The following is a 14,733-nucleotide window of genomic DNA, read 5'->3' as shown; positions in this document are numbered from 1 at the left end:
TTCCCTCTTTTTCTGCCTTTTCTGGGTTTAATTTAACATGTTATGATTCCGTTTTATCTCTTCTGTTGATGTATTCATACCTCTTAAAATATTTTTATACTTGTTGCCTTTGGGTTTACAGTGTACATTTTTAAAAAATTTCTGTTTGTTTATTTTGAGAAAGAGAACAGGAACTTCTTTTATTTCCTAAGCACCGTGCTTTTTTTTTTTTAAAGATTTTATTTATTTATTTGACAGACAGAGATCACAAGTAGGCAAGAAAGACAGGCAGAGAGCGCGGGGGAAGCAGGCTCCGTATTGAGCAGAGAGCCCAATGCGGGGCTCTATCCCAGGACCTGGGATCATGACCTGGACCTGGGATCATGACCTGAGCCGAAGGCAGAGGCTTTAACCCACTGAGCCACCCAGGTGCAAAGCACCATGCTTCTTGGTGGCACTAGCTTCCCCATCAAGGAGTCACAGAAAACAGAACAGATTTGCAACCCCCTTACGGATCACAATTACTTCCGGGGGGGTCTTCACAGTTAAGATGGGTTTACATTTCAGAAGGCAGCCTCTGGGCTCTCCTCTCTCTCACACACACACACTCACACAGACTCTCACACAGTGGGAACACTGTTCAGTTGATGGGATTGGCTGGCTCACGTCAGGTACTGTACCATGAGGAACGTGACCACACAGGTGAGCAACAACCCACCCATCAGAAAGTACTTGTTCTGGAAAGCCGGCTTCTCCCCTCATGCTGTAACAAGTTCAGCATGTTGGCAGTATCAAAGATCTTCTTCTGAGTCCCCTTCAAGGTCAGTCTCTGGGCCCTGAGTCCTTCAAGAGTATTGCACCCAGCTCCAGTGAGGTCATCTAAGCCATAGTGAATTTTCTGGAGGGAGGAGTTGAACTGCCACAAGTCATCCATTAGGATGGCGGTATCTGAGTCGTTAGTGGTGGAAGTCTGACACAGAAGCTCCTCTTGCCATCCCTGCTGCTCCCTTGTGTATCACTGGTGCTGGAAGTTTCCGCATAGGCTACAGGTGCTGAACATGATACTTTCAGTGGTCCACATGAACTTTGGCATTCCGTCTTTTGTCAGACGGCTCCTTGCTAGACAGAATCTCCAGACGTTCCAAATGGCTGAATATCTGGTCTGTTTGCTTGGATTTTGTTTTCTACTAAGTGCAGAGACTATTTGCTATCTCAAGTCGTCCTTGTGAGACTAGGTCTTACAGACCCACTAGTGCATTTGCTGGTACAGCATCTCCTTGTTGTAGCCTTGCCAGGTCCAGCCCTGGCTTTACAGTGTTTATTTTATTTGTTTGTTTGTTTGTTATTAAAAATTTGCTTTATTTTTCCTTTGAATCAAGTATTAGCCCCCAGTTTACAGTTTGGTTTTTTTTAATGCCTTTCAGACAGTAACAGAGTGACTATCACCTTATCATAGCCAAATAATAAATCAAATTCCTCCCAGTGGTTATGTCCACATCTAGATTGTTTGGGTGGTCAGGAACTCTTACTTTCTTGCTTTAGCTTTTAGTTCTTGGTTATATCTCCAAATATAAAAGCAATGAAAAGCTCCTGCTGCCCCTGCAAAGAAAATAACAGCAAACAGACTCCAGCTTTTTGGAACAATTACCAGTGAGTATCCTGGCCACATAAATCCTGTAGCCATCAGTGTGATAGACTGCACTGCGCTGAGTTTCATTGCAGGTCTGGCCATGTCAGCCAGTCCAGCACATGCTGGAGCCCAGAACAAGACGGTTTGGGACCTGCCAGGTAGTACAACAGCCTCAATTTCTCCACCAGCTAGAGCTTCACTTTCTCAAGGATTGGGTGGTAGGTGGCCTGAAGGCCCCCAGTGCCAGTGGTTGACATCTCTGTGGAAGTGGTGGTGGGCAGCCATGGGGTGGGGGTGGGGTGGGGATGACAGTGGCTGTTTGCTCCCTGCTGCATGACAACGAAGGGCACGTGTCACTTTCTCTTGCTTCACTCTTCCTTGGCCTTACACTGTACATTTTAGATTCACCCACTGTTTCCCTTCAGGTGCTACTGTGCTGCTCCACAGTGAGTAGAGGCGTCCTTGGTTTTACTGTGCTGCACAGACACTGTGCTTGTTTTACAAACTGAGGGTTGTGGCAACATGTGTTGTTGAGCAGGGTTTTTTATTGGTGCAGTACTTCCAACAGCATTGACTCCCTTTGTATCTCTGGCTCACAGGTGGGTAATTCTCAGTATTTCAGACTTTTTCATTATTATTACATTTGTTACAGTGATGTGTGATCAGTGATCTTTGATGTTACTGTTGTAATTTTTTGGGGTGCCACAAACTGTGCTCATTAGGATGGGGAGCTTCTTTTTTAAGATGTTGAACTTAATTGGGGCACCTGGGTGGCTCAGTGGGTTAAAGCCTCTACCTTGGGCTTGGGTCATGATCCAGGAGTCCTGGGATCAAAGCCCCGCATTGGGCTCTCTTCTCAGCGGGGAGCCTGCTTTCCCCTCTCTCTGCCTGCCTCTGACTACTTGTGATCTTTATCTATCAAATAAATAAAATCTTTAAAAAAAAAAAAGATGTTGAACTTAATTGATAAATGTTGTGTGTGTTCTGACTGCTCTGTGGACTGTTAGTCCACCCCTCTCTTCTCCGTTGGGCCTCCCTGTTCCCTGAGAAACAACAATATGGGAATTAGGCCAATTAATGACCCTGTAATGGCCTCTAAGTGCTCAAGTGAAAGGAAGAGTCACACATAACTCACTTGAAATGAAAAGCTAGACATGATTAAGCTTAGTGAGGAATTGATGTCTGAAGCCAAGATAGGCGGAAAGGTAGACCTCTTGTGCCAGACAACCATGTTGCAAATGCCAAGGAAAAGTTCTCGAAGGAAGTTAAGAGCACTACTCCAGGGACCACATGAATGATAAGAAAGCCAAATGGCCTTATTGCTGATAGGGAGAAAATTTGGGTGGTCTGGATAGGAGATCAGACCCGCCCCAGTATTCCCTTAAGCCAAAGCCTAATCCAGAGCAAGGCCCTGACTCTCAAGTCCAGGAAGGCTGAGGGAGGTGAGGAAGCCGCAGAAGAAAAATCTGCAGCTAGCAGAGTGAGGTTCGTGAGGTTTAAGGGGAGACAGAGTGGGCAGGGGGAGCAGCACGTGCTGACAGAGAAGCTGCAGTGGGATCTGCCAGAGATTAGCTCAGATCCCCAGTGGAGGTGACTCCTAAACAGCGGATTCTCCACATACAGACGCAACAGCCTTATCTGAAGAGAAGATGCCATCTCGGACTGTCCTTGCCGGAGGACAAGTCAGCACCTGGCTTTAGAGGTTCAAGGGACAGGCTGGCTCCCCATTAGGGGCTAATGCAGCTGGTGACTTTCAGCTGAAGCCGGTGCTCCTTTACTATTCTGGAAATTCTTAGGACCCTTAAGAATTGTGCTACCTCTCCTGTGCCCGTGCCCTACCCACAGAACTACACAGCCTGGACGGCAGCGTATCTGTTCACAGTGAGGTTTACCAAATGTCTGAAGCCCATTGTTGAGACCTACTGCTCAGAGAAAAAAGTTCCTTTCAAAATATGACTGCTCGTTGACGTTACACCCGGTCACCCAAGAGCTCTGGTGACATACGGTGAGATGAGTGCTGTTTCCCTGCCTGTGAACACAGCTTCCATTCTGCAGCCCACGGAGCAAGGAGTAATTTTGACTTTGAAGTCTTATCATTTAAGAGACACATTTCGCAAGGCAGTAGATGCCATGGATGGTGATTCCTCCACTCGATCTGGGTGGGATACATTGAGAATCTTCTGGAAAGGATTCACCATGCCAGATGCCATTAAGAAAATGTTCCCATGGCTCAATGTCAATAGTAACAGGAATTTGGAAGAAGTGGGCTCCCGCCCTGCTGAGGACGTTGAGGGGTTCAAGACCGAGTGGAGGAAGTCACTGCAGATGTGGTGGAAACAGCCAGAGAACCAGAAGTGGAGCCTGGAGAGGCGAGCTACCTGCTGCCCTCACAGGATAACACTTGCATGTGTGAGGACATGCTTCTGTGGAGGAGCAAGGTAGGTGATTTCTTGAGCTGGAGTCTGCTCCTGGTGACGATGGTGTGGAGATGGTTGAAATCTGACAAAGACTTAGAACATTGCATGACCTTAGTTGATGAGGTGCCGGGGCTTGAGAGGACTGGCTCCGATTTGGAGAAGAGTTCTACGGTGGGCGAAATGCTACCAGACAACATCGCTTGATGCAGAGAAATCATTTGGGAAAGGAAGAGTCTATCAGTGCAAAAAATTTATTCTCTTGTTTTAAGAAAATGCCATAGATACCCCAACCTTCAGCAACCCCTACTGTAAGATGTTCTAGCAGCAAAAGATTACAGCTTGCTGAAAGCTCAGATGATGGTTAGCATTTTTAAATAGATATAGTATTTATATTTATGATAATTTAAAAATGAAGCATTTTAAAATTAAGATATGTACATAATTTTTTTTAAATTTATTTATTTGACAGAGATCACAAGTAGGCAGAGAGGCAGGCAGAGAGGAGGAAGCAGGCTCCCCGCGGAGCAGAGAGCCCGACGTGGGATTCGATCCCAGTACCCTGAGATCATAACCTGAGTTGAAGGCAGAGGCTTAACCACTGAGCCACCCAGGCACCCCATAATTTTTTTTAGACATAACACTGTTGCACACTCAGTGTGCTATGGTATAGTATACTGGGTAACCAAAAAATTCATTTGACTGGCGTAATTGGTAGTGATCTGGAGCTGAATGAACCCTCACAGTCTCTCTTAAGGTATGCCTGCAGAAATGCCTTACACAGTATATTCCCAGTTCTTCTTTGTGCTATTGATGTTATTCATTTTGCTTTTACATATGCTGTAAATATACAATACATTGCTATTTTTGCTCTTGGAAGTCATCTTTTAGTGTAATTCTTAAAAAAAAAAGAGGGAAAAGATTGATTTCATTTTACTTGTATTACATTTTTAGGGCTCTTCATTTCTTTTTGTAGATCCAAGTTTCCATCTTATTCAAATTCTTACTGCCTAAAATACCTTCTGTAACGTTTCTTGTATGTTAAGTCTCCTGGCAATGAATTTCTTCAGTATTTATTTCTGAGAAAGTTTTTCCCCGTTATTTTTAGAAAGATATCTTTGCTGGGTATAGGATTTTGACTTAACAGGTGGTGGTTGTTTTTCCTTTGTAGTACTTAAAAAATCACTTCACTGTCTTCTGGTTTTCATGGGTTTGTTGTTGTTGTTTGTTTTGGGTTTTTTGTTTTTGTTTTTTCACAAGAAGTCTGGTGTAATTCTTGTTTTTGTTCTTCTGTATGTAGTGTCTCCTTTATCTCTGGCTGCCTTCAGGATTTTCTCTTTTTGTTTTTTGCGGCTGGGGGTGATATCATGAAGCAGATTTGCTTTGTTTTTGTTATTTATCCTAATTAATATTCTCTGTGCTGCTTGGATCTGTGGTTTGGTGTCTGATTCATTTGAGAAAGTTCTCAACCATTGTTCTTTTTTTTTTTTTTAAAGATTTTATTTATTTGGTATATATAGAGAGATCACAAGTAGATAGAGAGGCAAGTAGAGAGAGAGGGGGAAGCAGGCTCCCTGCTGAGCAGAAAGCCCGATGTGGGGCTTGATCCCAGGACCCTGAGATCATGACCTGAGCCGAAGGCAGATCAACCATTGTTCTTGTGCTCTCTTCACCTCTTCATAGGATTCCAATTATATATATGTGAGAATATTTCATACTGTTTTGCACTTCTTGGTTGTTCCCAGCCCCTTTTCTTTTTGTTTCTTCAGGTGACTTGACCTGTCTTCAGGTTCACTGGTTCTGTACAGTTAATTTCTCTGCTGAAGTTACCCTCCTGATCCAGTATGTTGTCCACCTTTTCTGTTAATAGTCTTTAAGGTATTTAAATTCCCTGTTAGATAGTTCCAACCAAAATTGCAGTTATTCTTCAAAGCCAGACATATTGTATGGGATGGTAGAAACTGAAAGAAAAAATCACTTAAAAAAAAAAGATTTTATTTATTTTATAGAGACAGAAGGAACACAAGCAGGGGGAGTGGGAGAGGGAGAAGCAGGCTTCCCACCAACTGGGGAGCCTGACGTGGGGCTTGATCCACGGGATCATGACCCGAGCTGAAGGCAGGCGCTTAACGACTGAGCCACCCAGGTACCCCTGTAATAAATCACTTTTAAACCCAGAAATGGACAGTTTTCTTTCTACTAGGCCCTTAGGGCTGTAGTTACATTACTTTTGTTAAGAGTCGGCCTAGCTTTTAGGATTTGTTGTTGCTATGGTTATTGTCAGTGCACCATAGCCTTCAAATTTCTATAGCTGTGTCTAGTGTGAGGGTGACTTACTAGAACTCTGTAATTCTCTTTTTTTTTCTTAAGATTTTATTTATTTGAGAGAGAGAGCGAGTGAGCACACAGGCAGAGGGAGAAGCAGACTCCCCGGTGAGCAGGGAGCCCGACACAGGGCTGGATCCCAGAGCCCCCAGATCATGACCTTAGCCAAAGGCAGATGCTTAACCAACTGAGCCACCCAGACATCCCTGTAATTCTGTTTTAAGTCTTCCCTATTTGTGTTTGCTTCACAGAGTATATATTTGCACACCCATATTTCTCTCAGGTCCCTCCTGGTACTAGTCTTCCAATAACTTTCATTTGAAGCATTTTTATTTGGACATGTATGGCAGCCCTGAGTTTTGGGGTAGGGCCTGCTCAGTTCTCCTGTCGCTTCCTTCGCTGAAGTTATGGGCTCATGTGATCCTGTCTTTTCTCGGGGAATTCGAATTGTCGACAGTGTAGACTGTTCACCACAGCCCTTCCCTGTATAGATTAAGGCTTTTGTTCCTTATTGGAGAGGGAGGGGGAAGGACCTGGGTGGGGTTTCTTGCCCCTCCCACATGGCTGCTGCTCCCCGCCCTAATTTTGTACTATGGTCCTTGAGTTTTAGAGGTCTTTTGAGATCCTTTCAGTGATCACCCACTGGGTTTTCTAGAGAGGTTGCAGAGGAATTTCTGTAATCCTAAGAATTATCCTGACAGCTTGTACTCAGTCTTCACAGTACGTCATCTGTTCTCAATAGACTCACCTGCCAGGGTCGCACTGCGTCTGCCTCAGGTAAGTGTGTTTTGTCAGTGCAGGCATTTCGTTTTTGTACCAGTTTGCTCTGTGACCTCAGTTCCCTGATAGGTTCAGAAAAAGTCATGGACTTGAAATTATTGGTTTTCATTTTAAGTGTGGGAGCAGTGTTCCACTCCCACCCCCAAGCTCTCTCCATCCTGGGGCAGAAGTCAGAAGCATCTATGTCTTAAGGAACGAAGTTTTATTAAGTTTAATGAAGTCCAGTGTTATCAGTTTTTTCTTTTATTGTTAGTGCTTTTTAGGATCCTAAGACATATCTGTCCACCCCAAGGCTGAAATATTTTGTCTACTTTAAGTAGAAATTTTTGGTCTACTCCAAGGTTGGGAATATATTTTTTCTTTATTTTCTTATTTGTCTTAAAATTTTAGCTTTTTTTTTTTAAAGATTCTATTTTTAAGTGATCTCTACTACCAACATGGGGCTCAAACTAAAATCCCAAGATCAAACAAGAGTCACATGCTCCACCAGATAAGTCAGGCAGCACCTCTGTAATTTTTCCTTTTTATGTAAAGGTCTGTTATTCATTTCATATTAATTTTTACAGTAGAGTTAGGTAAGGTTTGGGCTGTTGTCTTCCTCATATGGATTTCCAGTTGTATCATTTATTGAGAAGTCTTCTTTTCCAATTGAATTACCTTGTTCCTTTGTCAAACATTTCTTTTTTCAAAACTTTTTAATTTTTAAATACATAAAAGTGCATAAAATGAATGCGTAGCTTTATAAATTACTTGAATTTGACCTCTAGTATAAGCATCATTCAGATGAAATAGAACATTTTGGGGACTCTGAAAGCCCACTAAAGGTTGTATTTTAGTTACAATTCACTTTCTTTCCCTTGGCATGTAGCCACTAAGTATACATTTCTTAATGCTGTAGGTTTGTTTGTTTTTGAATGATATGTAAGTGAAAGTATACTACATACAGTCTTTGGTGTATGGCTTTTTTCATACAGTAATATTTTTAATATTTGTTTTGAATTGAGTGACAGTTTGACTACTTTAATTGCTGCATAGTGTTCTACTATATGAATAGACTTCAGTGTACTTATCCATTCTATAGTTGATGGGTATCTGGGCTATTCCCAGTTTAGAGCTGGTATGAATAATCTAGTACATGTATCTTGGTGCATATAAAACTTAGTATCAGGAAGAATATGTGTTTAGAAGAGAAACTACTTGGTCATCATATATAAGTGTTTTGAGGGCCCCTGGGTGGGTCAGCAAGTTAAGCGTCTGACTTTGGTTCAGGTCATGATCCCAGGGTCCTGGAATGGAGCACTGCATCAGGCTCCCTGCTCAGTGGGGAATCTGCTTCTCCCTCTCGGTCTGCAATCTCGTGCTCATTCTCTTTCTCACTCAAATAAAAAAATTTAAAAAATCTTTGAAAGATATATACGTATGTGTTTTCAGTCTTATTATAGTGCACATTCCATAGCATGGTTGTTCCCATTTCTACTCCACCAGCAGTGCCTGAGTGTTGCCATTGTTCCATGTTCTTGCCTAAATGTTCACAATTTCTTGTGTTAGCTACTCTGCTTATTATTTTACTGTGATTAAATTTGCACTTCTTGATTTCATGTGAACTTATCTTTTCATATGATAATTGACCGTTTGTCCTTTGTGAAAAGCCTGTTCAAGTCTTTTGCTCATTTATTTTCTCTTGAATTTTGTATCTTTTTCTCATTTTTCTTGCTTTCTCACTTTCTTTTTTCAAATATTTATCAGAGAGCTTTTAAGATTATATTAATTTGTTAGAGAGACCACAGTGAGCATGAGCACAAATGGGGAGCAGCAGGCAGGGGCAGAGGGAGAAGCAGGCTCCCCACTGAGTGTGGAGGCTGATGTGGGTCTCAATCCCAGGACCGTGGGATCATGACCTGATCTGAAGTCAGATGCTTAACCGACTGAGCCGCCTTGGTGCCCCTGCCATGCCTAGGTTTGAATCCTTGCTCTGATGCTCACTAGCATGGACAAGTTTCTTAAACTTAGCATCTTAATTTTCTCTTCAGTGAGGTGAGGATGGTAATGTACAAACAACATAGGGCTGTTGAGATGGTTAGGAGCTGCTGTACATACTTGGTAAATCAGCATATTGCCTCTGTACTGTAGATTTTTAAGTTGGTTTTTTAAATTTTTTTTTAAAGACTTTATGTATTTGAGAGAGAGACAGTGAGAGAGAGCATGAGAGGGGAGAGGGTCAGAGGGAGAAGCAGACTCCTGTGGAGCTGGGAGCCCGATGCGGGACTCAATCCCAGGACTCTGGGATTATGACCTAAGCTGAAGACAGCTGCTTAAACAACTGAGCCCCTAAATTGGTATTTTTAAAAAACTTTATGCTTTATAGAAGTTTTAAATTTCTGTCTTAGAAGACTTTGGGGTTTAAAACAATTAAACATTGCTATGCAGAGCTATTGCCAGCTATAGTCAAATTCTGATTTTCTAGCTGTTCTTTTTCCTATCTGTAAATTTTTCCTTGTGGTTTCATTTTCCTTCTGCTGCCCAGGGTTGGATATTTTATTCTTTATTAGCGCTCATAGAAGATGGGAAAGGGAGAAGTAGTGATACTCCAGCCCAGTACTGCTCAACAGAAATGAATAGTAAGCCACATATGTAATTATAAAATTTTCAGTGGTCATATTGTAAAAATAAAAAGAAATACATGTAATCAGTTTTACCTAGTGTCTTTTAGTTAGCCTTAAGTAGCCTGCCACAATATTATGTCAGCATGGAATAGTGTAAGAATTATTACTGAAATATCTACATTGCTTTTTTCATAGTAAGTCTTTGAAGTCTGGTGTGTATTTTATGGTTGGCACCTCTCAGCTTGGACTTGCTGTATTTCAGGTGCACAGAAGCTGCATTTGGACAGTGGCTCCCACACTGGGTGTGTAGCTCTGGCTTCTGTTGGTTTGGGGATTAATTTAACAGCCGTCCAAAATTGCATTTGAATTCGCTCTTTTTTTAAAAAAAAAACTTTTTGGGGAGCACCTGGGTGGCTCAGTCAGTTGGGCATCTGCCTTCAGTTCTGGTCATGATCCCGAGGTCCTGGGATCAAGCGCTGCATCCGGGCTTCCTGCTTAGTGGGAAGCCTGCTTCTCCCTCTGCCCCTCGCCCAGCTTGTCCTCGGTCTCTCTCTCTCTCTCTCTCTCAAATAAATAAATAAATAAAATCTTAAAAAAAATTTTTTTTAGTGAGGTATGATGACATACAACATTATATTAGTTTCAGGTGTACAATATTATGAATGATTCAGTATTTGTATGTATTGCAAAATGATCACTGCAGTAAGTCTAGTCTCTTATTATACATAGTTAACAATTTTTTGGAGCAGTTTTAGGTTCACAGGAATATTGAGCAGTAAGTACAGGGACTTCCCATGTACCCCTCTCCCGTCCTCACAGATGCACATGCTTCCATGCTATCAGCATCCCCCACCAGAATGGGGCATTTGTTGTAGCTGGTGAACCCGCACTGACACATTGTCATCACCCAGAGTCCATAGTTCCCACCGGGAGTCACTCGGTATTGTACGTTTTATGGGTTTACCATTATACAGATGTGTGCCGACAGGTATTCATTACTAGGTTGTGATACAGAGTAGTTTCACTCCCCTAAAAATCTCTGTGCTCCACCCCCCACCCCCCAACCTCGGTAACAGTGGATCTTTTTGCTGTCTCTGTAGCTTCTCCTTTTCTGGAATGTCCTGTAGACACAATCTATATAGTACGTAGCCTTTTCAGATTGGCTTCTTTCTCTTAGTCATGTACGTTTGAAGTTCCTCCATTGCCTTTCCTGACGTGATAACTCTTTCTTTTTAGTACTGAATAATAGTGCATTGTCCGGATAGATCATAGTTTAGCCATTCACCTTCTGAAGGACATTTTGGTTAGTTTCAGGTTTTGGAAATTTTGAATAAAGGTGCTAAAAACATTGATGTGCAAGTTTTTGTGTGGATCAAAGTTTTCAGCTCCTCTGGGTAAACACCAGGGAGCATGATCGCTGGAGCATACGGTCAGAGTATGTTTAGTTTTGTAAGAAACTGACAAACTCTTCCAAAGTGGCTGTGCCGTTCTGCCTTCCCACGAGCCGTGGGTGAGAATGTCTGTGGCTTTACGTCCTCCCCAGCATGTCCCAGACTTCAGCCATTCTGATAGGTGTGATGCGGTATTCTGTTTTTGTCAGTGTTGTTAGTTTCTGTTTCAGGGTTTTTAGCTACTATGTAGCTCTCATTTGTGGCTTGTACTTCTCTCAGATAGGTGGGTGGACACCTCTGAAGGAGCTGGAAAGGAAAGAAAGGAGGCCGTTTATAGGTAGATGTGGAAGTATGATCCCGAGGAGGGTGCTTTTTGTTTCTTCAGCCTAGTAGTAACAGTGTGCTTGTATCCTCATGGAAATGATGCAGGAAAGAAGGAAAGATTGATGATCCGAAGAATGGAGGGGAGACTCCATAGAGCAAAGTCCTCAAGCAGATGTCAGGGCTGGTGCCTGAGCAGAGGCTTCACCTAGGCGAGGAGGCGTGTGATGGGTAAGCATGCAGAAGGGTACAGTGTCAGGTGCATGGTGTGGGGCCTGTGGACACGCACTGCCCATGGGTCTTCAAACACAGCATTAGGCCTTTGTGCCCCCAGCAGCAGGAAGTGTGCCTTCCCACCTTCCTTCGTTCTGCAGCATCAAGCGTTGTCATCGTCTTTAAATCTTGGCAAAGTTTTAGCGAGAGGCCTCTGGTCTTCCCCTTGTTGGGAACCCCGCAGAGACTGGAGCTTTGACAGGCACCTACTCATCTGGCCATGGTGCCCCGTTGATGTACACATGCTCAGTGCGTCCCGCCTCCTGCTGCCACCCGCCTGTGCAGGTCGTTCCCGTGGAAGTTCTCCTTTCCTTCCCCTCAGCCTGATCTTCAAGTCTGCTCCCGTTCCTCTCCAGCTCCTGCCAGGAAGCACCCCCCCTTTTCTTTTAAACTCTTAGCCTTTTGTGGAAGTTTCTGTGTCTCCTTATTCAGACTCATCTCCTGGCCTTGTGAATTTCTTGGACCATAAACATTTTAGTAACAATCCTGGAGACTAGTTCGATGTTATCGAAGTCTGTATTTTTGGGAAGTTGAGGATTCTGTAAGAAGCAAGTACTTTCTGTTGCCGTTATTTTAGACTAGTTTCTGGTTTGGCTCTTCTGGGACCAAGTGCCTCCCTGTAGCCAGGTGAGTGGTGGTGATCGTGATGGGAGTGGAGTGAATGGTGGGGGCTGCCCCTGGCCTGACTGCCTGGTTAGCAAGGCCATATTGATAATGGGCTTGCCAAGTATGTGAGTTGCTGGTTACCTTTGGAGTTACCTCAGGTCACTCAGTTTTCAAATGTTGCCTCTCCCACTTAGGGTTTCTGATTCAAAGCCTTTCGCAGCTTCTTTTTTTCTTCTGCCCTGGTGATTTGTGGGTATTGCTGTAAAGACCATTAGCACCCTTATACAAAATGACTGGTTACTGGGACTTTCAGATTTTAAAGGGGGTGCAGACATAGCCAGAGAAGTCAGTAGTATTTTGATATCAAGTTGTCATTTGAACCCAGTAGATTATTTGTATTTTAAAGATCAGTGAAGAGGAATGTAAGAAATACATATTTCCAAAGCTGTAAGCCTTATTTTTAAACTGTGTGATTTGTTGCTATTAATAAATTCAAGTTATTTTTCTCTTTTGCCATATGGAGCTTAAATGTAGAAACCTGAAGTATTTTGTAAATATTTGAATGTGTGAATTGCTGTGCTGCCGGCTGATGGAACAGTAGTGCTGCACTGGCCCTGATACTGACTGGCTCTGAGGCTGGCTCAGATTTGTCTTTTCTTCCGATAAGCTGGGTCAAAACAAACAATTACATTGTTGACTAGACCTGGAACATGACTTCATCTGTACAGAAAAACCATCTTAATAGCAGGTACATACTTAAGACCATTTTATGTAACTCCAACTCTGGCAGATAGCCAATACCACTGTGCCTTCCTTAATGCACAGAGCCACTGGTTGTCCACAGGGAGGCCAGTTTAGGAGCTTAACTTGAAGTCATAGAAAAAATGGTTGGGGCGCCTGGGTGGCTCAGTCCACCTCTTGCTTGATTTCATCTCAGGTCATGATCTTGGGGTTGTGAGACTGAGCCCCTCGCCGGGCTCCACGCTCAGCTGGGAGTCTGCTGGAGGTTCTTGATTTTTTTCCCTCTCTCCCCTGCTCACACGTGTGCACTGGCTCACTCGGTCTCTCTCTCTCAAATAAGTAAATAAATACATCTCTTTTTAAAAAAAATAGTTGCAGGTTTTTAGGCGTTCTCTGTTTTTTTTAAAAATATGTAAACTGAAAGTAAATCCTAAAGAAAACTCAATTCCACATTAGCTATAAAAAGGATACAATAATAATGTAATAATATGGGATCATATATAATTAGTGTTTATTGAGTTTTTAGGAAACACCTTTGAAATCTATGAATTGTTAAATATTTACTCTGTGATTATATAAATACATGTTACAAATAGTTAAGGTAATTTTACATATAACTTATGATTCTGTTACCAATTTTTTGGTAACTAATTGGAAGAGAGCTTAAGTATTAATGTTAATAATTATACCCCAAGCAGTACCACTTGCTTAAAGAACTTGGACCTGCTTTGGGAAAGCTGAGTTCAGTAAGGAAGCAGAAAAAATTGTAGGTATTTTAGTGACCATACCTGCACTCATCCCTGGACTTCAGCACAGGTAGGTAGCTGATAAAAGATCATGTGTAAAATAAGGAAGGAGAGTTGTGGCTGATTTAGGGAACACAGAATGTGAATTACTGATTTGAACTAGTCATTTCCTTCATTGCACATTTGTTGGATGCCTACTGTATGATGGGTGCTTTGTGGGACTTAAAAACTGTCTAATGAGAAGATGGTTATGTGAAAGCTTATAGTAGTCTGTGTAAAGTATGGAAGTGTATGGGAGTTGGAGTAGTTTGTGGGGTTGTATTCGTTGAGGGATGGGGAACAGCAAAATTGACAGAAAAAGAATGATAGCAGAGTGTGATTTGAAAGGATGCCCAATGGTTGCCTAGTAAAGGAGGAGAGATTGGTGTTTCAGGGTGGGGGATGGCATGTACTAAGAATGGGGCAGGGGTTTGGAATTGTGAGGAGTCCCAACTGGGTCATTCTGCAGCGACTGTGTGACAAGGGCCTTGTATGTCATGCTTGATCCTTTTAGTCAGGGGACTATCAAAGGGTTCAGAGCAGTGGAATATTCTGCTCAGATGTACAGTATGGAAGACTATCCCAACAGGAGGTAGAGGGTGTGAGGGAAGCAGACAGACCTATGGGCTGGGGACCAACCAGTCAGGAAGAGACAACTGTGTAGTGTCCAAGGCAGGAGACACTAATGGGACAAAAGCAGGCACATTTGTTTTGTGTTTTGTGTACGTGAGAATCCTGGCTTCAGCCTTCAGTGGGCTGTGTGACCTGAGATGCACCACCATTACCTGACCACCATGTGTTTTTATGCCCTGAGGCGCCGTGTGTTCTTTGTGTCTGTAATGAGTTTACCTGTAAAGTCTTTAAATAAAAGTTTCTTTTTTGGAA

At 42.7% G+C, this 14,733-nt stretch overlaps 1 protein-coding gene and 2 pseudogenes across 2 annotated transcripts in view; 1 reads left to right on the top strand and 2 right to left on the bottom strand.

Moving 5' to 3' along the window:
- The window catches only part of FAM193A (family with sequence similarity 193 member A), a 159,261-nt gene that overhangs the window by 40,162 nt on the left and 104,366 nt on the right, over positions 1-14,733 (top strand). The gene's annotated exons all lie outside the window — the stretch shown is intronic.
- LOC123936844 lies at positions 545-1,179 on the bottom strand (annotated as a pseudogene).
- Positions 1,504-1,866, bottom strand: LOC123936648 (annotated as a pseudogene).

The sequence above is a fragment of the Meles meles genome, chromosome 2 (genome assembly GCF_922984935.1).
Source record: "Meles meles chromosome 2, mMelMel3.1 paternal haplotype, whole genome shotgun sequence".
NCBI classification, from domain to species: Eukaryota; Metazoa; Chordata; class Mammalia; order Carnivora; family Mustelidae; genus Meles; species Meles meles.
The sequence above is the reverse complement of the archived record's forward strand: the minus strand, read 5'-3'. Positions and strand labels throughout refer to the sequence as shown.